At 42.0% G+C, this 25,312-nt stretch overlaps 1 protein-coding gene across 3 annotated transcripts in view; it reads left to right on the top strand.

Moving 5' to 3' along the window:
• Positions 1–25,312, top strand: part of SPIRE1 (spire type actin nucleation factor 1) — a 160,200-nt gene that overhangs the window by 67,872 nt on the left and 67,016 nt on the right. The window lies entirely within an intron of this gene.

Genomic DNA, 25,312 nt, shown 5'->3' with positions numbered 1-25,312 from the left:
CACTTCTATGGTTAGGTCAACACAAGACAGCTTATATTGACCTAACCCTATGGTGTAGACCAGGCCTATGGGAACAAGTCCGTTTTCTGTGCTAGCGTCAAACATGATACTGTCCGTGTAGTAGATTAGTTTCCTTAGGTAATGCTTGTTTGCAAATGTAATACACTGATAGTATTTCGTCATTGACAGTAAATGATAGAAATTAAATGATCAACTTGCATTCCCGTTACTTGATATTGGGACAGTCTGTTAGCATTGCGTTCTGATTTTTGTCCTCAAACTGGATGTTAAATCTTTTAGCATGACATCTACTTAATTCTTTCCTACGCATCTTGAAATGAGAGAGATTGTTTCAGTAACATTCACCAGCTGATCACTGCAGCGTTCCTGTGGTTATGTTCCTCTTCCCCCACCCCCTTCTCTACTGAAGGGAATGCCTGTTCTGAAAAGTAGCTCATTTATACATAATGACTCAGGGTACAATATTCACTTTAAGGATTGTGACGGCAGTTCTTAACTTGACTAGTGACATTTGGAAGTACAGCACAATTTCTAATGTTGTCAACTTTGCTGCTCTTGACAATTGTTTCAAAGTGGTTAATATTCTATTTCCATTGAGGAGCCTTTGAGAGAGCTCTTAGAATTCTATATTTGATCTCTTTTGTAGTCGTGAAGAGGATAAAAATAAACACAGATACTGGATTTTCACATTGTTTTTATTTTTAGTAATACAGTCTTCATAATATTATAGTCCATTTACTGCATAGATAATTGAAGAAGCATCTAGTATCAACTGGAGAGTGGCACACTTCATTGCTCATGTAGGTCGAGCACTGTGTGATATTCACTTTCAGTGCAAATTAATTTTCAGGTTTAAGGACTGTCTAAGAAGGTATCTGGGAGCAGAATCTTAGCTTGGTTGCCCTCAGAAACTGAGACTGTAGCTGTGGAAACTGAGGCTGGAAGAGTTGTACCAATAATGAATTCCCCATTAGAACAGAACGGCAAAGTCTGTTTCAGCTAACAGACTCCACAGAAACATGAGACACTCAGAAGCCCATTGAAAGTGGCCTCCTCTGGTTTTCTGAAAAGGTGTTGGGCAGGGAGAGGAATGCTCCAACAAGATTGGGATGGGAGTAAAATTTGATTGGGGTGGTGACAGAAAAACTCTGTGTAAATAATTAAGCTTGTGCTGTTATGCAGGAAGGTATGAATGGCTACCATCAATTGCAGACCTGGTTAAAAGTGATGGGTGTGTCCCCCAGAGCAGCTCCCTCCATTCCTCCCTTTCCCACACTGCAGGGGCTTTGTTTATCTCCTTTTTTTCTCCTCCTCCGAAATACCTTTCTTCTGACTGGATCATTGGGGTTGGTGGGGGAGGAAGGGATGGTGCCCTCTTCCTCCTATCTCTCCACCCTACCATGGCGCAGGCTTTGAAGAAGCAGCACACTAGGAGGGAGGAAGGAATGGAGCTTTCTTAACTCTCCCTGCATTAGAAGGGATGGGCAGGAGCACACACCATCTACTGTACCCCCACATGGTGAAGGCTTTGGGAGGGAATGCGCTAGGTGGGAGAGAGGCTAGAGAGGCCCTAGCCATTTTGCTGGCCATGGAGGAGAATATTCCCCTGAAGCAGCTGAGCTTTAAAAAAAAAAAAAAGGAAAAATAGAGACCAGAGGGTCAGAGGGAAAATAAGCCAAGTGGCACAGCAATTTGGCGCCCCCTGGAAGTTGGCGCACGGGGTGACCAACCTGCTCCTAGAACCAGCCCTGGAGAAGGGATGGAAGACTCTTTCACCATCCTCTCCCTTTGCCTCCCCCAGCTGGCTGAGCATTTTCCCTACAGCTGTAAAGCGGCTCTCTCTGCAGGCAGGGCAAAGAGCAGCTTTTAAAGTTCTAATGGCTTTTCCAGTTTTCACTGAAATCAATAGGGTTCTGGCCATTAATGCCTAGAAAAGTACCTGAAATTCTCAAGTGGATCAAATGTGGTATTCAAAAGTAATGTTACAGACAAAAAAGCTGAGTGAAGGCCCTAACTTGGCTTAGCCAAAAATGCCCACTGTAGGCAGAAACACACATTGCTCAACTTTATCTAGGTATGAACATATAGTATAAACTAATAAATGGGAAAAAACTGCGACATATTTTCCTTTAGTGGTGATTTAGTGTACTGAGTCCATGTTGTTTATTAGGTACAGAACACAGGCAGGAATGTCCTCACAGGTTGTCTGAAGAGTGAATGTGGCTGTTCCGTGTACAACTTCTAACATTGTATTCTGTAGCACTCTTTCTGCAACTGTTAATGATGACTGATTAGTTTTAAAATGTTAAACACTATTTGAGTGGAAGATATTGGAGGGATGTTTGCAGCAATTACATGTTTAACATTTTAAGTATTCAGATATATCCATATTATAGTAACTGTAGCTTTTACATTATTTCAGAATATGTTTGAGGTTCTCATTATTTTGATAAAACAGAGAGGAAGGAAGCATTTTACTAATGAGTTAGCTCTAGTGTGAAGTCAGTGGGACTGTGCACAAGAATAAGGTGAATTTGATCCCTTGTGTTGTCCTGGTTGATCCAGAATAAAACATTACACTGCCCTGCATAAATCCCAAATCAAAACCTGGTAATTTTTGTTCATTTGTCTGGTTGCAGTCAGGGACATGCTTGGGAATTAGTTTTGTGAGATTTGTACATCTTCTGAGCCAAGTTGAGCAGTTCCAACTCTCATTGATGTCAGTGGGAGATGAGGGCACATTGGATCCTTGATGTCTAGTTGAGAAATAGCCTCTAGTTGAGAATAGAAACATCCTTGATGTCTAGCCTCGGTTTAGCAAAGCAATTAAGTATGTGCTGAATTGGGGCTCTTAAAGAATACATTTTGAGCCAGGCCACAGAGCAATTTTAGAGGAGGGTAACATGCCTGGTTGCTGTTGGTGGGAAAGGAAGTTGTCACTTTGAAAAAACATGGAAAAAGAGAACTACCAAGTGGAGAGGTTGGATAATCAAGCTCAGATATATGAGAAAATTTTGCCATAAGCCAGAAAAATACTTGTTTGTATGCACTAGAATTTAGTGTAGAGATATGCTGGTGGTAACAGTTGAGCTGATTTTGGAAGCCCTCACTGTGTTTTCTGCAGCCAAGTAAAAGGAAGGTTTGGAATGATTTTTCTGTCCCTATGAGATTCCTCCATTACCTTAGTACCTATAATTTATCACAGGTTAACAGGAAATATATTATGGGGGCGCTGTGTTAAAATCATTGGATGAGTAGTAAAATATTATTAAAAGGTTACGAAAAAGTATGTATTAAATTTAACTGTCTGTAACACTTATTTCATATTTATTTGGAAATGTATTGTTTGTCTGATTCCTTATGGATACCAAGTATTAGTATTACATTAATCTGAGTTTTGTTTTCTTTTTTATTAGAATCTATTCAGACTATTCAGTTTTCTTGTGCACCTGTTCTATAATTTAGTAGCTACAAGCTTTGCACTGTGACTGGTCTTCATTCAGCTGACTACATAGCACTGCAGAACATCTTAGGGTGTTACCCATCCTGTACACAACAACATTATTCTGCCCATTTTCCACATCATTGTGCATGGGTGCTGAGAGTGCTGCTGTACCCTGGCTTGATGTGATTTCCATCATATACAGGGTTTACAATTTGGTTCAATGGCTCTCAGCACCCCGACTATTCAGATTGTTCCAGCACCTCTGTCAATATGGCTCTGTGAGATTCTTTTTACTTGGCGTCACTTTCAACCACACCTGTATCAGGTGTGGCACAAAAGTTTTTTTTCCCAGTTGTAAAATATGTGCAGGCTACACCTTCATTTATCCAGGGACAACCTCACAATAAAAGCATGTGACCGTGAGACTCAATTATTGTAGTTCCATGTGAGCAGGGCTTACAGTAAAGCTTTCTCCATTGCTTGCAGCTTGTAGAGAATGCTAACACAGGTTTACTTGCTGATTTGAGCAACTATTATATCTTGCCCACCCTGCAATTTTTATTGTCTGCCTGTTAAGTGGGAGATTGGCTTTACATTGTCCCTATTGATTTTTAAAGTCCTTAACTGCATAGTCCATGGATATGTACTAGGGCAAAGGTTCCCAAACTGTGGGGTGTGGCAGGGCCCAGGTTAGCCCCTATGGGGGTGGGGAGGAGGCACCATCCCGCCCTGCTCTGCCCCGAGCTCTGCTCCGGCCCCATCCCCAATTCCCAGCCATGGCTGTGGCTGCAGCATTCAGCCCTGCCCCCCCAGCCACGACTCCTGGCCAGGCTGCCGCTGCGGTTCCTGGCTTGGCCCCCGCTTCCAGCCTTGGCCCTGGCTCCCAGCCACTGTTCTCCACCCAGCTCCCAGCCCCCGGCTGCTGTTCCCCACTGGGCACCCAGCCCTTACTGCTGATCTCCACTCAGCCCTCCGTGTCCCCAGCCACGGCACCCGGCCTCTGGCCGCTGTTACCTGCTTGGCCCCCAGTCACCCCATTCCCAGCCCCTGGCCCCAGCCATGGCCCTGCTCCCAGCCCCAGGGTGTGGACAGGCGTAAGGGGGGTTGTGACCTAAAAAGTTTGGAGACCACTCTCTAAGGAGTCACACACTTTGTAGCTTATGTAGGCCACTCTCATTATATACACCAATGGGTCCTTGCATTCCTCTGTTTTCCCCAACATACTCCCTGTGTGCCACCTTCCCATCTCCATCTATCTCAGGGACTCACTGCAATTGCCCAAACACTCTACTGTGTGCCTGGAGCTCTGTGTTTCCCCTGTCTCCCCTATGGCAGGGGCTCTGCAATGATGCCCCATTCCCGCCTCCACCACCTGCCATGAGCTCTGTGTCACCCATAACCCCCTCCTTCCATACCATTTCCCCCCATTCTCCTCCTCCATGCTAGGGGCTATGCGTGCCCCCATTCTTCCCTCCCAACATACCAGGCTCCTGTATTTTTTCCACATGCCAGAGGCTCTATATGCATCTGTATTCCCCCCATACCAAGGTCCCCCAATTTCCCCTATCAAAGTTCTATGTGACCCCATTCACCTCATCTCCATGTCCTCCATTTGCCCCCATCCCAGGGGTTCATGTTTCCATTACTGCCCTCCCACCAACCATTATTATTTATCTTCTTTCTCTCTGGAAGATGAGTCACTCAGGGTGTCAGCATGTTGAATTCTATTGGGAGGATAGACAGAGATGAGATGGGGTATTGTTATGCTGGAAGGTGTGAATGGGTGGTGCCCTCAGTTTGTTTTTGACATATAGACAATTACAGAGGTGCTTAGTGCTATGGCTCTACCAGAGGGAAAAGGGGCTCCATGTGTTCCCCATTTTTCTCCTTCTGGTTTTCAAATTTCCCCCAGAATCACTGAAGTCTGCCCATTGATTCCTAGACCACTCCCTACAATTCTGTAATTGATTGGATGTGGTATTCAAAAGTTATCCCATTACATACAGGCAGAGAAATGTCATGAAGTTGAGTATAGGGCCTTGTAAGCTCGACCAGCAAGATCTTGTACTTGAGCTGCATTGTGGCACTTACCATGTCCATACCTCTTTTAAGAGTTTCATCATCATGTCTAAGGCTTGGTCTCCATTGCTAAAAAAGAGTAAATTTTTTACCTTTGGGTAATTAACATCCATAGTAAAGACAAGGCCCCACTTAAGTTTTACTGAGATAAGCTAGGTGAGGTAAGCATTATGCTGCCACCTCAATTGACCTCCCCTAGTTTACCTTGTGATAAAACTAAAGTACCTTGTCTCCACTGTGGTTTTTACCTCAGGATAGCTCATGAAGTTAGTTGCCCCAAGATAAAAAATATCTCCCAAGATAAAAAATACACCTTTTTAGCAATGACGACAAGGTCTTAAAGTTAGCAGGTCAGTATCATTCCGCTGTGGTAGTCTCCCAGGTTATGGAATTCTCTTCTCATTGGCCTCATTGATCTCAGTCCCTGCTTCCATTGCAAATGTTAAAAATCTTTCTTTTTTTCCCCAAGTGTTTGTTTTTTAGTTTTATTTTGATTTTTAAAGCTTTGATTTTATTTTCAAACCTTTTCCCTTCTCCATTTTTTCCTATATAGGATTCCCCTTCCAGCTGAGGTTTTATGAGGGTGATATTTATTAGATTATAGCTATAATTGCAATTGCATCATGTTTTTATAAATAAATTGTATTAAATTATTTTACAGCTGCCTGAGTGTATTGGTGGACTGTGCTTCATTTATTTTTTTGTTTTGTATAATTATTTGATCTCTTCCATTTTTTGCCATACATTATTTACACTGTAGCATTTCTTAATTTGAACAAAGACTATTATAATAATTTCAAATAATTTCAAAAGTCCAACAAAACTAATCTTTCTGACAACAAACTAATTCTCCTGTCACTCATCATAAGTTTAGATCTGAGATGATATTTCAGGAAAAAAACTGAGATTGCAGGAGCAATAGAAAGTCCTTTCTCTATAAATATGTATGTGGGTTCTAAGCTGTTTGAGCCTATAGCAACATAGGAATTGCCATACTGAATTAGACCTGTGGTTCATCTAGCCACTATTCTATCACTAATGGTCCCAGATGTTTCAAAGGAAAGGTGCAATGAACCTCAGAGTGAACTATTATGGAATAACAAGCCCATCAAAGAAGGTCCTTCTTTGTACGTTGAAGCTGGAAGTTTATATTCTTGATTAAATAAATTTTAAAAAATCTTATTTGAACTGCCTGTGGATGTTCTCATTATCTAGTAAATGGCTGTGACCCAAGGATCTCTTGATTCCAACTGGCAGAAGGCAGAGTAGTACACAGGGATAAAGTGATCTCCCTGGGTTCACCAAAAGAATGTCCTGTAAGGTCTCTAATGAAAGGTTGTGTCACACTGGCCATCATAATGATTGGGAGATGTATGTATAGAAAATAGGTGAGCAGTTGTGTATATATATGCTGAAAATTATTTTCTCTAGGCCTTGTAGTTAAAGGTAGCAACACTCAAAGGTAGTGTGCCTTGCGACAAACTTCTTCCGACAGGAGGTGGGAGATATTTAGCTCCCTGGTGAATCGTTTTGTGTATCTTAGTTGTGAGTCAAATGCTAATGAAGAACTTGCAGAAGCTTCAAAAGGAAATTAATAGGAAGAAATAAACATAGCGTGGGGGGAGAATCCTGTTTTCAGGTGATGATCAAAGGATAAGTCAAGTATATCTGGGTGTGTAGAAAGATGCCCTGGCATCTTTCAATTTTGTGAAGAGAAGCTGCCAGGGGGCTTGATTTTGTGAAAGGGGGAATGTCAGCTACTGTGACTGAAAGTGCTAGGAAAACGATTTTGGGTAAGCTATCCTATAGAAGAGAGGGGAATGTCCTGTGAGTTAAGATTTAGGCTTTTGAAAGCCTTTTATGGTTTTATCTTATATGTAACAACTTGTTTCCAATATTCATACTTTTTATTATTTGAATCTGTGTTCTTTGGTAATAAACTTATTCTGATTTTCACTGTGAATATATCTAAGTGCTGCGTGTTAAGTGGAGTGGTGACCCTGGCTAGTAATCTGGTGTGTACTATGCCCTTGGGAATAGAGAATCTGAGCATTCTGTGGGTTTTCAGTGGAACAGGGTTAGGCCGTTCAGAAGGATGCTCAGAGGACTTGGGAGTGGTTTGTGCCTATCGTTAACCTGTGCAGAGAGAGCAAGGCCTGTAGAGGCCTGAAGGCAGGGTTTGTGTTGCCAGAGGTAGGTGGAGTCAGGGAGCAAATCCACAGCAGATAGAGACAAGACTTCTCACACTGAGGACAGGTGGTAGCAAAGTGCCTCACAACCTGGGGTTCCTCTGGGTAGCATCACAATGTCTAATCCTTTTTAAAATCCTACTAAGATCTTAGCATCAGTGATACCTTGTGGCAGTAAATTACACTGGTCAATTATATAAAATGTTCTTTTTATCAGCCTTGAGTTGATTGCCATTCAATTTGATTGAATGCCTCCTTGTTTTTATTATGTGAAGGGGTAAATAAGAGTACCTGACTTACTCTGTATAATCCATTATAGTGTATGCCTCTGTCTCTTATTATCTCATTTGAAATTACACTAGGCTTCAGCAGCACCTTCTTTCCCCCACCCCCAAAAGGGAATTTCCTCCTATCTCCTTTGAATCTCCTATTTGTGTGCCTGACCCTTGAATTGAATCCAGTGAAACTTCTTTATGAATTACACACAAACATATATGTTAAAAGAAGATAATTAAGTTTTCAAATAATGTGGGTTCGAGGGGCAGAACTGATGAGGGTCTAGGAGGATGAATTGATGGAGGGGGATGGAGGACAGAACTGATGGGGACTGGATGGGGGCAGGGGACAGAACTGAGGCAGAGGCTGGGGGCTCTCGGAATTGGGAGTATAGGATTGATTTAGAGATTGGAGGGGCAGAATTATTTGCTGGACAGAGGACGGGCAGATGTGTGAGAGAGAGAGAGCTCCTGTCGTGGGAGCCAAAATCACCATACCTTACTCAACACTAATTGTCTCTCCCACAAACTAGGGATGATCAGGGGAGTTCAACAATCAAAAGGCAAACCAAGAAACATAATATAATATAATATAATATATATTTAAATCTCAAGATTTTGAGGACAATCTAATGATTTCTGGAGTCTGACTCATGATTTTTGAACCTTTTGGAACTGGCATTATTGCTGAAGGCATTGGATAAGCTCTGAGTCCTGGAGGAAGATGCTAACAGTTGAACTTCACTAGGGAAGTGAGCCTTTAAAAAGAAAGATTTGGGGCATAGGAGAGGCCCCTGTTCTCAGGGCAAAACACACTCTTTCTGGACCCTTAGCTGACTAGACTCTGCCTACAGGGCCTGGTGCTGAAGAGTTTTGAGAGGCTTCACTACTAAGAATGTGCATTTTTTTTAACTTGGGGATAACTCATGCACCTGAGTTATATCCAGGTAGAAAAATAGTAAAGACAAGACTCTTTAGCAGGGGTGTAGCGCTTACCTCACAGTAAAACTGAAGTGCCTTGTCTAGGTTTTATTTTTACCTCGGGATAGTTCAGACGCATTGGTTATCCTGAGGTAAAAAAATACACCTTTTATTAGCATTGAAGACAACTCATTGGAGAGTCTAAACTTAGGGTTGTGGACTCCAGGGACACTTACGAGTTTACTTCTCCAGGCGGTTTGAATAAAACCTTGTTAAAGGCTGACGATAATGACATGGTGTTATTTGAACCCCTATATCTGATGGTCCGTAGTCACCTCACTGTAGCTGGCAAGTATCTGTTCACAAGAGCTAGGAAAAGGACAAATGGAGTACAGTTCTGACAAAATCAGAATGGACAAAGAACCATGATGAGGAAGATAATGTTTTAAGAGTATATGGAAAAACTGCCATACATGTGCTCTGTATTCTTTATCAGCCATTTGGCTATATTGTGTTTTGAGTCCAGTAATATCCTCTCTTACACACCAAACAGCTGTTCAAATTATCTCTTCAGTATTTAAAGGTCCCCTTACAATGGAGATTTTGTTTGCCTTATTTGCCTTACTAATAAGCCTTGAGGCACAAATGCCAATAGGACAAATGGGAGAAGGGGATGACAGCAGTAGGAACTGCGTGTTTTAGGGGATTGCTTAATGTATAGCAGTTTTTCCCTTGTAGGTTACTAGCTCAGACTTGAGTGAGGCTGCTTTTGACCAGGAATAATTAGCATCTAATAGCTGTTTCATGAATTATGTGCAGTGAGTTGATGAGCTTTGCCTGTTTCCTAGAGACAGACCATCATTTCACAGAAACAACTGTTTGTGTGTCATCGTCGACCCTCCTCCCTCCCCCCACTGACCCACCTCATCAGTGAAGCACACGACTCAAAAGAGCATAGACACAGAAATACTTTCTCATCCTTACCAGTGGCCATCTCTATGTCAAACGTGAGGCACAGTGAAAAGTGTGGAACTGCTGCTTCCTACCTTTTGTGGACAAATGCAAGACTTAATTTTCCAGTGCAGCCAATCTGGCTCTGTTCGTGAACAATAAACTCAGTTTAAAAATGTCAGTACGTTAATTTCCTGATTTGTGCAAAAGTTGACAGGGTTTTTTTTTTTTGGGGGGGGGGGGGTGGATGGATGCTTTGTTCACAGTATTGTGTGATCTCACTGATGCTGTGTGAAAAGGTTGTAAACAAGTAATACTTTATACTTCGTTGTATTGTCTGAATAGCAACTTGTATGTATTTACTCATAAGAAAACATCAGCCCGAACAAATTGTGATTGCTTTCAAACACCATATAGCAGAGATTTTAATTGTTATTTTTTAGAGAAACAATCCTTAATGTAAGTAAGTTCAGATCCGAGATTAGATGGCTCATAAATTTTATAGTTTTAACTTCTTTCAATAGAATGTTAATGATTGAAAATTTACAATGAGGATACTGATCTGCATGCTTTTTGTTTTCCAGTAATTTGAAAGCAGTATAGATCAGCTATTCAGAGACTGTGTCAGAGTATAGCAAGGACAAGACTGGAATGGGCTTGGGCAAAGCTGGGGCAGGAACAGGATCAAGAGCAGGCTGGGAATCTCAAAAGTCTGATACAGTGTGAGGCAGCAGGCAGGTTCCTGTCTGAGTAGTGTTGTTGCACCGATTGATCTGCAACTCTGGCAGGGTTGGGGAAATGCCTGCGCCCGTGGGTCAATTGGATTGCTGCCTGTGCCTGAGGACTGAGTCACTGCAGGCTATGTTGGAAGGGTAAGTCAGTGCAGCTGGGTTGTTGCTGCATGCTGAGTGGTAACTCATCTCCTCTGCATTGAGGCTCCGGGGATGGGTGGCCTGCCCATTATTAAAGGCCCCCCCCCTCCGTGGCTTAAGGGGAGGAGCCACAGGAGCTAGGCATCAACTAATCACACGGGATAACAAATGAAAAACCAGGGACGGGAGTGAAGGCCACAGGGATAAATCTGGGAGCCAGAGGGGGACACCAAGCAGAGAACCCTGCCCGCTGCTCCTTGAAGGCATCAGAGGAGGCAGTGAACACAGCCCAGAAGAACTCTGCCTGGAGACATCACTTCATGAAGGATTGAAATAGGCCCCACAGTCGCAGAGCAACCCCCCATCCAGCTTTCTCCTCCTGATATGGTGGATGGCCACCTTGCCCAACGCCAGGAGGAGGTTGACTAGGTGGTCTCATGGCTTAGAGGGGCCATGTACAAGGTGTACATAAATCAGGAGATGTGGAGGAAAAGTGCTGCCTGAAACTCAGGAGGAGATTCTGGAGAAGCCTAAAGAGGGACTGTAATCTGACACACTCTATATAAATGTGTACCAGGGTCTCCCTCTTTCCCCAGAAGGGGAAGGTGTTGGGGCAGGTGGTGAACCACATCAGATACATGCCTGTGCTCACGGCTCTGTGAAGGAGCCACCAGCTAATATCCCCAACAGGCTATGAGATCAGAGTGTAATATGAACTGGCCCACCGGGGTTCCTTGCCCTCCTGGGGTGATAAGAGATCCCTGCCGCTTGGTATCGAGGCAGGACATGAAGGCAAGGAAAGGAACTGTGTGAAGCACAAGCACATACAGGTGTTTCTCTGGGCGCAGTTCAGAGGCAGACTTGATGCATGGCTTGCACTGGCTCAGGTGGTGTGTCAGAGGTGTCCAGGAAGGCTTGCGGGGTAGGGACCCAATGGCAAGGTCCAGAGGGCCAGAAGTAAGGGGTGGTCAGGGAGCACCCTCCTGCAGGACCCGCTTGGCACCTGCTAAAGGCATATACTGCCGAGACTCGTCAGGTTTCCACACAGATCCACCCCGTACCATAGGAATTCTCATCTTTCAGAGACCTATTAGTCACTGATGAACCTGAGTCCCCCTTACTGACTGTGGGCAGACTCCTGGTGCCGCAGCCTACTTTGTTGCATGTACCACATTACTCGCTAATACTGACTGGTTCCCTAGTACCCATGGGATAACCTGCTTCACCATTGTTTTCCATCCCCCATCTCCTTTGGATTATGGAGATGACAGTATTTCTGACTCCTAAATTTCTGTCTATGGTTCCTTCAGTTATCGATCGTGGCTTGACTCATCTGGAGCCTTCTCCTCAAGGGACACCTCAAGACACAGACAGCCTTGAACCATTCTACATCCTCCTTGGTATGAGCAACATTGGGGTCCTCCCCCTTTCCTTATGGTCCTCCCGAAAGGCCAAATCAAGCTCCTTGGGCCACCTACTATCAGCAGTTTTCTAAGGCACCTAGCCTTCAGATGAAGTGTCAGAAAGAGCACTGCGCACCAGAGGAATCATTTGAAGAGCAAGAAAAAAGAGCCAACGAGGTGGCTGCCCCTCAAATAGACAGGAATGTTTCTTCATCATCCCCAGATGAGTCATGTTTGCCCCACTCTCACCTCCCTTCCCGCCGTCACACACATCCCTTCTAGAAAGGGGAGCTTATCTTCAGGAGCATATTGTCGAGAGCAGGTGGACCGCCCAGGAGTCCTGTGTCCTCCTAGGTTTATAGCCCATTCCACTAGATCTTAGTCCACCCCTCTAAAGGACATTCTTATCAGAGAAATCTGCAAAACTGCCACATCTCAGTGACATTTTGCAGTAGAGAATGAACCAAGGGCAGTTCATCTATCTGCAGCCCTGTACCCTTCCTATGGGGCATGAGGAAAGGTACGGCACATGTGCAGACCAAACAGGCACTGCTGCCAAAAATATCCAATCAAAAGCACAATAGTGCATGCACACCTGAATTGGAGCACTATAGGGACCCAGCTGCAGTACAATATAAGAAATCTCTCCTTTGGTTTTGGCCATGAGAGCATCATTTAAAAACATTTTAGTGCCACATTTCAAAATAGTTAGAACATCAGTGAAATACATTAAGATACTTCCTCACTTAAATGGTGTAATTTAGGTAACATTCAGCTTTCAAGATATTTTCTAAAATAGTAGCCACACCTGGTTACAGAGGTATTTCCAAGTGGCACCCTCCTTTCCTTAACAAATTTAAAAGAAAATAATCTGGGTTGTAGGTTAACTTTCATTGGCACTGAGCCAGACAAAGCAGACTGATCTGTCCAAAGCTGATGTCTGTTCATCCAGCAAACGCCTCCACTGTCCAGACATTGAAATTGATAAGTTTAGAGTGTGGTGTGCTGCATTTTTCAGTTTCACTATCAGCATAGTGATGGGAGTAGATCCACCTTGACAAATTGGACAGGACAGTCTCTGATCTCGTCGTCTCAGGATTTGGCTGAGAGTCAGTATGTCTGGCTACAGTTTTCATCTCTGTAGGTTTTGCTGTCCTAGATACTTAAGGCATTATAACTTAATATTTTAGCTTTGCTGACTTAAGATCCTCTGAAAAAAAGTCACAGAAGTGTGGACTGTTTTAACTTGGATTCAACTCTCTGCTGCTGACTGTTACCATGACTTCTGTATAGAGACACGGTAGTGTGATAATATATTTTATTGGATCACCTTCTGTTGGTGAGAGAGACAAGCTTTCAAGCCAAACATAGCTCTTCTTCAGGTCTTGGAAAGATATTCCCAGCATCAGAGCAAAATGCAAGGTGGAACAGCAAGCTCCCCACAGACCAGGACACATCACACCAACTCAAAGCAACACCATACCCTGCCAGAACAACAGATGCAAAAGTTGCAGACATATTGCCACTGCTACAATGATCAACACCACACACAATACACCTTTCAAGATTCATGGATCCTACACATACCTATCACAATAGGTGATATCCTCATTGAGTGCACTAAATGCTCCAATAATAACTATGGGTGAAACCAGACAATCACTACTCTCAAATGAACTCACAGAGGAAAATGGTAAAAGATAGGGTGTTTTTATCAGTTGTGGGTGAACACTTTTTTTCGCAAAACGATCACTCTGTATGTGACCCATCAGTCCTCATCCTCAAAAGAAACCTGCACTACACTTCAAAAGATGGGAACTTAAATTCATTACTCTGCTAGACACTAAAAATCATGGACTGAACACAAACACTGGATTTATGGCTTATTACAACAATCTGTAACCCACTAACCTTCTCTTTTTGTCCTATGAGGAGAGGTGTTAACGGGTCACTTCACCTTGAATGGTCCTTTACAATATGTGCTAACTTATACTAAACAATCTGTCCCACCTTGCAGTTTGCTGTAATGCTTTTCCAGATCTGAAGAAGAGCTCTGTGTGGGTCAAAAGCTTGTCTCTCTCACCTACAGAAGTGAGTCCAATAAAAGACATTACTTCACCCACCTTGTCTCTAATATCCTGGGACCAACACTGCTACAACTACACTGCACACATGACTTCTAGTTTTTTTTTTTCGAAGCATATGTAACTTCAGCATCTCAAAGGGAATGTTTCAGGTACCTTACACAGTACTGCTTATGGACTTTGTATTAGATACCTTGCATGGTTAAAGGTGACATACAAATCCCTTTACAGAATTCTCTCTACTGTAGCATGATGTGCTGAATACTCCCAGTAGCTAGGGTGAAAGATAGTATTCAATATACTAAACAACTTCTTTCTTAAATTTTAAACAGTATAGAATTATAGAATAGAATTGTAGGACTGGAAGGGACCTTGAGAAGTCTTCTAGTTCAGTGCCCTGCACTCAAGGCAGGACTAAGTATTATCTAGAGCATCCTTGACAGGTGTTTATCTACTCTAATCTGCTCTTTAAAATCTCCAATGATGGAGATTCCACAACCCCCCTAAGCAATTTATTCCAGCTCTTAACTACCTGCCAGTTAGGAAGTTTTTCCTGCTGTCCAACCTAAACCGTCCTTGCTGCTATTTAAATCCATTGCTTCTTGTCCTATCCCCAGAGGTTAAAAAGAGAACAGTTTTTCTCCCTCCTCCTTGTAACAACTTTTTATGTACTTGAAAACTGTTATAATGTCCCCCCCCCCTTCTTTTCTCCAGACCAAACAAACTCATTTTTTTCAATCTTCCCTTATAGGTCATGCTTTCTAGACTTTTAATAATTTTTATTCCTCTTCTCTGGATTTTCTACAATTTGTCCACATTTTTCCTGAAATGTGGACACAGATTTTATTGTAAATTACAGAATCTTACTCTTTTAAGAATGGTGACTAATACACAGCCTTAATCATAGCTCACAAACATCCCACGGCCTTTCAGCAGAGAAGCCAAGGACAAAATGGTCATGGAAGCTGAATTATCTCCCCATCTCTAGAGATCATTCCTGGTCTGGACTGAGGTAGCTGGAATGGAGAGTGTTCAGAAGCTTGGCATTGCTGTTTATTGTACTGTGCCAGCTTTGTGATTAAACAGGAGTCAGCTGTTAACATTGCCAATCTGGAACCCTTTGGGAATGCTTTAATCACTTTATCAAAGAAAAAGCATGCATGTAATTTTAGTCACTGAAATAATATAGGTGCTGAAAGAATTATTATATTCTTTATAGAGGGATACTTTTCTCTAAAAAAAGCAACTGGCACAGTCAGGAATGAGAAATAAAACAAGTGTCCCTTTAATTAAACAATTGTGCTCTTTCTCTTTTTGAATTATTCAAAATAGAGCTTTGGGCTAGAGGCAAGTTAGTTACATCTGGTATATTTATTTCAATGTTGGTAACAATATCAACAGAAAATGAGACATTTGGAGAAAAGCTGTTTGAATTTTTTTAAGAACTCCACTGACCCTCCAAAATAATCATCTCTGTCTGTCTAATTTAGTCATATTTTTTTCAGTTTTCCCTTGGTTATTCCGTTGGGATGTTCTTATTTTCCATTCTCCATTGCTTAGCTTATAGCAGCATGCCGCATGTTAGGAAGAGACTGTACATCATTTGCCATGAGCTAAAACATAGTTCCTTTTTTGCAAAAGTTAGTTGTGGGTTGACAAAAAATGTATGTTGAATAGAGGTTATGAGGGAAAAGTGAATATGATAATTTCTTGTAAGACACATTTCTGATTATCTAAAACCAATATATATGTTCTCCTTAAGTTGTGATGCCTCCTTGGACCCAAAAGTTAGAGGATCATATTTATCCTGATAGCTGATCTACAAACAGGACTCTTTTTTTTTATACTCCCACATGAAAGAAACCATGGAATACAGTATTTTGGGCAGGGGGAAGGTAACATTGTTATAGCCTAATTAAATGGGCTTTATAACTGGACACAGACAAAACTTTCATATGGTTGGGAGTGTGACTTTTGCAGGTTATTAATGTCGCATAAATCCACAGCTTAGATTGTCATCTTGATTTTTATTTGTGAATTTCATTTAAAAGAACAGTAAGATATGAAAGGCAATTGTGTATGTGTATGTGTGTGAGAGAGAGAGAGAGAGAGACTACTTCTCAGGTAGTTCAGATGGCTCCTTTGACCTTGTGCCTTGTTGTACCATCTGGGATATGCAGTCTTAAAAGATTACATTTTGTGTTTATACGTACATGCAAAAGTTAATAAGTGCAATTTCAAGTGAAATTGAAGTTAGGGACAGTTACGTAAACATTTTTATCCTGTGGACTTTCCAATCAGTCATGTTAACTGGAGCAGCTGAATGAGCTGGCATCAGTAGATTAAACAACTCTCTACGTATACTAGAGTTGGCCCAGCTCTTTGTATGTTGTAGATATACTAGCTGTTTGGGGCCTGAAAGGTTCAGGAGAATAGCAAGTTCAGAAAAGTTGATTTGCAGGGCCCAGAAACAGCTGGGGCTTTTTACACTCCCAGAAAGCCAGCCTGAAGCATAATAAAGAGAAAATTAGTTGCTAAGGGCTTGGAGTGGTTGGAGAAGCCAGCCAACTACTGTGCCAAGGAAAGTCAGATGCCCACAGAAGGGGACACCACATAGGAAATTCTCAGTTTTTATTTGAAGCTTTTATTTAAAGGAGGTACTGGATACTGTCTGTCTGTTCTTAAAGCCTTATTGGGGTAGGGAGGGCATGTACCGTGTCTTTCTCTGTGTCCTGAGGAAAGAAAAACCTCTATTTTTGATTGCTTAAAATCTCTTGAGAAGGGCATGGGATTTTCCTCTTTTTTCTCTGAAGGAAAAAGGGACTATAGATTTTGACTTATATTATTTAAATCCTGAAAAAAGATTATTTGGGAGTTTTGTTTTCTGGTTCCTGTCAAAAGGCCAAACAAGCATGAGACCTTTGGTAGTTTAACCCAGAGACAGGGATTTAAGATACCTGTTTCCCTTGCCTCTGGTACAAAGAAAATTTAGGGCTGGAAAACGAGAGCCCTAAAGAGAACTTTTGTTTTATTTTCCCTTCTTGTCTTGCCTGGATTCCTTTAGGTGAACAACTGCTCTTCCATAGAAGAATATTTGAAATGCAGCACTAGTCTAGTGGGAATACAAGGCCACTATCCTCCTAAGAAGCTGATGACAACCATACTTGACGATACAGGGTGTTCGTACTATATCCTATCTATAAGGACATAAAATAAGTCCATTCATGAGTAGAAGCCATATTAAACTCACATTGATCAAACCTTTATACCACACTAAATGTACATTCCTTCCTAGTGTGTGTGTGTGTGAGAGAGAGATGCATACTACACATGTATTCATACATTTGTATGCACGTACTTATGTGGCTGTATTTAAAATATTCCAGTCCAGACATCTCCATGTAACATTTTGTTCTCAAATGGGATAAGTATAAAAATATGGCAACAGTTAGTTCAGAAAAATGTTGTCCTACTTTTTCCATTTTGTGTTAGTGTGCAGTATAAACAAGTACATGCAAGAACTGTGAAGATGAGGAAAGTGTTAGTCAGCATGATTTAATGTGTCTTTTCATGTCTGGACTGTGAAATTATGCCATAGTGGAAATGTTTTTAATGGCTTAAAGTAAGAAATGAGTTTTCCAAATAATAGACGTTTAAAAACAAAAATATTCAGTGAGCTAAATCTTCCCTTGTATTTGTATTTAATTTATTTTAAATCTGTATATAAAGAGATGGGAATTCCTGCACCTTAACTTGATGGAAAAATCCAAAAACAGGTTGGGTATAATGCCCTTTAGTGGAATTTTAAAGCTGATTTGAACATAAGTGTTTAACTGAGTAATTTTGATGGACAGCTTTCATTTAATTAAAGCGATGTGACTTTGGTGCCTTGAATAGTTGATTTTTCATTCCAGGCCATGTAACTGGAAGCAAATGTGATGGTGGTTTGTTTGTTTTTTTAAATTAAACACTACATTCTCTCATTTTTAAAAATTACTATCAAATCTGACATTAACCTTTCTCACACTTGAATGCAGTTGAGTGGAAAACAGGGATACTTACTCTAATTTGTTTAATGGAAACAACTAAGTCCCCAGAACCGGTCAATGGTTGATTAGCATTGCAAGATTTTCCTCCCCAAGTCTCTCATATAAACATACAGGGAGCAATGGGGATTGAACTGTCCAGTTATGTAAATAACAAGCCCAATGGTCAGAAAAGCAGCACTTCCACAAAGTGGTGAATGAGACCCAGCGCTTTCATTTCTGTGGGAGGTGCATCAGAAATGTCAATACCTTTGGTGCCTTGCTGCATTACTCAGGTAGTATTTGATGCAGACTCTTGGCTGGTGGAGGTGGGGAGAGAGCATCACATTACTTGTAACTAACAAAGATGTGCCAATTCTTCACCATCCTCATTTGCTTGTATTTTGTATCCAAATCCCTGCCCTTCATCTGTTTGTGTTCTTACACTGAAAGCCATTCAGAGCAGGGATTCTTTCTTTTATGTGTTTGTACCGCATCCAGCACAAATGGGGCCCCAGATGTCCTGTGTGTGGGGCACTACCATAAAATAATGAAAGAGGGGCAAGCAAGCAGGCATCACTTTCTTCTAAGTGCCAAATTAGATCCATGTCAGCAGGGCAGGCCTTAGGGAAAATTTCCAGAGGGGTAGCCGTGTTAGTTTGTATGTTCCAAAAACAACGGGAGTCCTGTAGCACTTTAAAGACTAACAAATTTAATTTAATTGTAATTTTCTGCAGAAATTAAATTTGTTAGTCTTTAAAGTGCTACAGGACTCTCGTTGTTCTTAGGGAAAATGGCGCCCTGGGCGAACTTTGTATTTTGGTGTTCCTGGCCCCTGCTGCCTCCCCCAGCTCCCCACCCATTCCCCCTGGCCGCTGCTGCTTTCCTGGGTTCTCCACCCCACTCATGGCCCCTGGCCCTGCTTCCTCCCCGGGCTTCCCCCCCATCGCCCGGTCCCCGCTGCCTTCCCTGCCCCTCACCCCCAACTGCCTTCCTAGGCTCCCCACTCCACATTGCCCCTAGGCTTTGCTGCCTCCCTGGGCTCTCCCCCAGATCGCCTGATCCCAGCTGCCTCCCAGGTTCCCCCACCGCCATACATCGCCGCTGCCTCTCCTCCCCATTACCCCAAGCCCCCTTCTGCAGCCTTGCAACTCAGGCCCACCCTGCTCCTTTCCTCTTGACCACGGCATCCCCCTGACCATGGTACCTGGGCGGTCACCCATGTTGCCCACCCATAAGGCCGGCCCTGCATATCAGAATCCCATTAACTAGGGCTCTTAGGTGCTATGGTAATATAAATAATGATGGAGACAATCTGGAAGAGGGCTTTCATACTTACACGGAAGGAGGCAGAGGAGTGTCTCAGCTTGGCAAATAAGATATTGGAGAAGATGACAAAGGAAACTACTATCTGAAAGATTTCACATTCCTTCTGTTAGCTGAGATGAATACAGATGTCCTTGGATGTTCGTGATATAGCACTAAGCTTTCTGTAGCACTGATGCTCACAGATAAGTAGCGCCCTACCAAATCACAGTCCATTTTGGTAAATTTCTCAGTCATAGGATTTAAAAAATCTTAAATTTCACAGTTTCAGACATTTAAATCTGAAATTTCATGGTGTTGTAACCATGGGGGTCCCGACTCAAAAGGGAGTTGTTGGGGAGGTCACAAGGCTATTGTAAAGGGGTAGCGGCATTGAACACCCTTACATGGTAGTGTTCACTCTGGGTATCTTTACCACGTGGGCTCACCATTTGTCCTGAAAAAGCTTGAAAGTATAAGAGATACATCTACCATTATCCTAATAGCGCCCTGTTATCAGAGCCAAACATGGTTCTTGACCCTGTTAGGATATAGCGCAGGTCATATCATTCAGACTGAGTCTAGACCCAATTGATCGCTTAGAAGCAGGGCATTTTTATGCATTTAATCCAGGATCCCTCACTCTGTAAGCATGGCTTCTGAGGGTTTTGATGTCTCCAAGCAGGTGTTAATTCCACCTAGCTACTTGAAGCAGTGTACCAGAAGGACAAATAATGGTAAGGGGAAAAATTTAATACAGACTGGTGGGAAGTGGCCAATATTGATCCCCTTACGTGTCTCACACAAAAAATGTTTAACAACTTTCTTCACCAGTCACTCAATTAAAGTTAACCCGTTGTGAAATTCATTTGGCAGTTCATTTAGCCTTTAATGAAAATGCTGAAAGTAGAACAGGTTTTCGGCAGCACTTTATCAGGGTCGTGCAGGTTATGACAGAGTTGAAACCAACCTCCCCTGGTTAAAGATTTCTGATATCTTCTTAACTAAACTGATAAAAGGTCCTTTAATAGCTAATTGAGTTCAGGCCCCTTACATGGAAAGCAATTTTCCTGTGGACTGTGACTTCAGCTCAGTGAACCACAATCTTTAATGACTAATCTACTTTATATTAAGTTCTTCAAGGATATGGTGGTGATATGGATTATTGCCTGTATTTGGGTGTTTAGTAATTTGAATGGGGTTATAGGCTCGCCAGTTGATTTGATCAGAAGATTATGAGGTTCTAGTCCCAGAATCAGGCTACAAAGAGTTTTACAAGAGCTGCGGGGTGCACTACAGGAATGATCACACTGATAACTGAATATGTATAGTTTTACAGACTTTTATTAAGATAGCACCGAATAATAGACAAATGAATAATCAAATGGATAATTATTAGGATTACAGTCTTGTTCTAAAGACGTGATATATGTATATTGTACGCTTTGGATTAATATACTCACACCCTTCCCTGGTGACCTGGTTGAGAGAGATGTCCAGTTCCTCAACTCTTGAGTGGAGAGATAGGCAGTGCTAGAGAGCTAAGAGCTATAAGACTAAGACTACCAATAGTACTAAGTATAAAGTAAGAACAAAAATCCTAACCAACACCAACACAAAAGAAGCCCCAAAATAAGAAGTAGCTGATGATCAGACACAATTAACATGGTTTCCCCTTTTTATACCCTGAACGATATGGGTCCTCCTAAATCCAAACTTGGCTCCTTCACCCACAAATTATTAGGGTACATTTATTCTATAGACTGGCAGGTTTGTGTGTATTAATGACATCTCCATATCCTTTCCAGATGGTTCCAGACGGTTCGCTTATCTCGCCTTTGTTATTTCTGGCCCTTTCTGTGGGTTTTGTGGTGTATCTGTGAAATTTACTTGGGGCATAAACTGAGGCAGTCCCCCCTGTCTTGATGCCTCCTGATTTTTCTAGGGTAAAGGTTATAACCATATATGTCTTATCCTTTAAGTCATCATTACTTATCTGGGCCAAAGGTCCCAAACATATGTATGCTAACGCCTTAGCTTTTCAGACAGGATGTGGTCTGTAGGTTTCTTGCATTACAGCTATAATACCTTGACATGAATCTATGACTCTATTATAATAAAACAAGGAAAATTATATATGTGCAAGCAAGCAGGCTAGTGCTATAGGCTACAGGATACATCATAAACTTCATTCTAGAGTTGTTGATAGAATTCCACTTTTAGTCACCCTGCCAGCATTTTTGGAATGTTCCCATATCCATCCCAATTAAGCCCTTCCCCATAACTTGATGTAAAAAGGCTTTCATCTGACCTAAAATAGCAGCGTTTGACCTTGTCTGCATTTTTGATTGCCTGTTTTTTGTTCTTAAGCCTTTTTTGTCTGTTTGTTTTTATAGAGGCAACCTCCTAGGAGCTTTAGTTCCTGTGAGTGAAGATCTGTTGCGATGAGTATCTTTAGAGAAAAGAGAATTACATATCAGTGATTGTTGTTCTCTAAGGATGTACAGGAAGATGCTCCACAAGAGATCACTACTGGCACACCATCCTTCCCGCAGGGTTGAGGTGTTTGTCGTTTTAATTAGCTCTCTATGATTCAGTCCCCTTATATATGTCAAGGAGTGATCTTTATCTCTTGTTTTGAAAGACACTGACAGAGCACGAGAGGGAACTGGTGTTCCATTGTAGGGGCAGGTACAAGATGCCACCTGCCATTATCACTGGCTTTAGAAAGTCAAGCATTGGGAGTCCCTGCCCTTGGTTTCAGGAGTACAAACCAGTTAGTGGTGATCTGTTGTGATGTATGTCTGAGAACAGTTATTACAATTAAATATTATTGGAGGTTTGGGCCTTTGGATTACATGACACAAAAGTTGTTAACCTAATAATAAGAAACCTGACTGAAAACAATACATTCATGTGGTAGCTTTTCAGGAGAAATAGAGGGTCACTGGCTTCTTCTCTTGCCCTAGACAATAAGCTATGATGGAGAGCCCACTCTTTTCTTAGACAGCTTTTAGTTTTGCAGTCTTCCCCACACTGAAAATCTATCCTCTCCCCAATGAGACACCCTCCTCTAGACCATTTTTCCTTCATGCTGATTTTATGACACGCTTGTCCTGCCCTCAGTTCCAAACACACCCTCCCCTTGTGAGGACATTTGCTTTCCATGAGACATCAGGAATACCCCCTTTCACCTTATGTCCCCAACTGAAGGAGAGAAACAGGGCACTTTATGGCTCAACTTCCCCCTTTCAGCCAGGATTAGAAGTGGATGGATTTTCAAAGACTAGTCAATACCCTCCACTTTTGATGAAGAGAAGAAGTAAGAAGGAAATGGCTGATCCCACACCCAACAATCTCCTGAAGAGGGGAGAGAGGTGGCAGCCTCTCCCATTCTGATTTGCCCATTCTCACGCTAATGAGCAGGAGAAAAGGGGGTAGGGGAAGGTGCAACTCTTGGGACAATCTTCTTTCTCTTCTCTTCCTACCCTAAAGAGGAAAAGCCTCTTCTGAAGAGGAAAAGCCCTTCCCAGCCAGTTGCCTCCCTGGAGCTGAGATTAAGGAGGGGTCAGCTTCATTCAGTTATGGTTCTTCGGTGATCCAGGTGTGAGTCTTTTCCCTGAACTGCCAGGATATGGACGTTTTGTCATACAAGTATGTGGGATTTGGTTTTGATACAGCCGAAGTAATTTGCAAAAAAATTGATATGAATAAAGGCAAAGTAATGAGGGGCGGAGGAGAAAAAAATACTTAATGTGTTCCTGTTTTTAAATTGACTACTTTTTTGAGTAGGTAGACGAGGAGAAGGAAAAGGCGTCCTCAGTATCATAAGATATAAATAGCTCTCTGAGAGCACAACAATTTTACCTGTTATTGCAGTCAAAAATATGGCCTGTACTCCAGCTAAAAGTGGAGTATTTTAGAAGAAATAGGCTTGCTGTTAATGAGAACACTCTTTAGCTAGGGAGAAGAAAGAAATTTATCTGAAAGTAGGTCATCTTGAAGAGAGGATTTCTCTAGTTCTGCTGCAGTTTACTGTTTCCAGATTTAGGCCACACGATCTTGCAGTGAATTCAGTATTTCCAACCCTAAACATTCAAAAATAATGAGTCAGGCCCCAAACAAATAATGGGATTAAAATAAAAATAACACATTTTGGGGTGTTCTTATTAGCTTTTTTCCTTTAGAGAATACTAGAGTCATACTTTCAAGCTTTCTTCCACAACCATGAGGACTAGACATTTTTTTAATAAGAACTAAGATTCTCGTGTATTCACGTGACTCCAGGAGCTGGGGCTTTAAGAACAACGCCAGTTATCACGAGACTTGTGATAAAGCCATAATAGTTGGCAACCCTCAGAGGTCTACTGTACAGAGCTTATTGAAGGATTGCATAGGCATTACCAAGAGAAGTGCACGTGGACCAACACAGCAGGGATGCACTGGGTATTAATGCCAGACATACTAGGAAAAACATGCCACAGAATTCCTGTGTGATCTTGGGTAAACTGCTTAGGCCTTGATCCTATTGAGTTCAGTGGGTTCTGGATTAGGCTTTGATGTGTCTGCTTCAGTTCCCTGTCTGTAAAATGGAGATAATCCTTCCCGACATCTCTGTGATCTCACTAGCTCACCAACGGGGCTGCCTAGCTGCTCCCGTGTGGCCGCAATGCTCTTCTGACCTGCACTCCCAGGTGGCCTGCTGGTGCTGAGGTTTGCAAGTCCCTTGGGGCTGCTGCTTATTCTGGAGTTGAGGGGGAGAGCAGTAAGCGACCTGGGGGGGGGGGGAGTGGAGAGCAGGGGGCAGGGTCTCAGGGGAAGAGACAGGGAAAGGACGGTCCAGTTTTCACAAATTAGAAAGTTGGAAACCTGCCTGGATCAGAAAGAAGGCCTTGTGTCAGTTCAAGTTCATCCTTTTATACCAAAAGCCCTTTCTGTGTCTCCTAGTCTCTGGAAAACCCAGTTTGAACTACTATATGCAAACTACTTCAGGAGTTGTATCTCTCTAGGGTTGTTTAGTCTCAATGTCTTGTCTTAATAATCACCCCCGCTGTTTTTAGTTCCAGGAAGAGCTGTGGTATCACTCCCCCCTATTGTGTGGAATAGGACACAATCATACATAAACTTTGCATAGATTTAATGTAATATGGTCCCCACAGATATTGCATACGATTTGCAATAAATGTCACAATTGCTTGCCAAATTACCAGCCATAAATATGTGACACTCTCTATACTTTGTCTCCATGCTTATTTAGGCTTTGAATTAACAAAGCATTTAAGCACATTTTAGTCCATCCCTATTTCAGCAAAGTACTTCACCATGTACATAAGTAATTTGCTGAATCAGGGCCTTAGACCTTAGTCTGTCTGATGAGTTTGCTAACAATAGCATTGATAGTGATGGTGATTTTTGTGAGGGACACCATGCTGTAGTTGTTTTTATAAATAAAAGATGCAAAGCTGTTAATCCAGCATCTTTCAGTTTGACATTAACACACAAATATTGATGACTTTTTAAAACATCTCATACTGCAAAGCATTTTTAGCCAATTATCGCCTAGAAAAAAAGTGTCTGCACACACCTTCAGTTTAAAAGAAAAAATATTTCTATTTTATTGGATATTTCCCACCCCCCCCCCTCTTCTTCCCCCCCCCCAAAAAAAAAAAAAAAAAAAAAGAGAGAACAAAAACAAACAACAACAAAACAAAGAGAACAAAAATGTAAAGGAACGGACAGGAA

This window comes from Emydura macquarii, unplaced genomic scaffold, assembly GCF_026122565.2.
Source record: "Emydura macquarii macquarii isolate MOO-44397 ecotype Brisbane River unplaced genomic scaffold, CSIRO-AGI_Emac_v2 contig_212, whole genome shotgun sequence".
Lineage (NCBI taxonomy): Eukaryota > Metazoa > Chordata > Testudines > Chelidae > Emydura > Emydura macquarii.
Note: the sequence above shows the minus strand (reverse complement) of the source record. Positions and strands in the feature narration are given on the sequence as shown.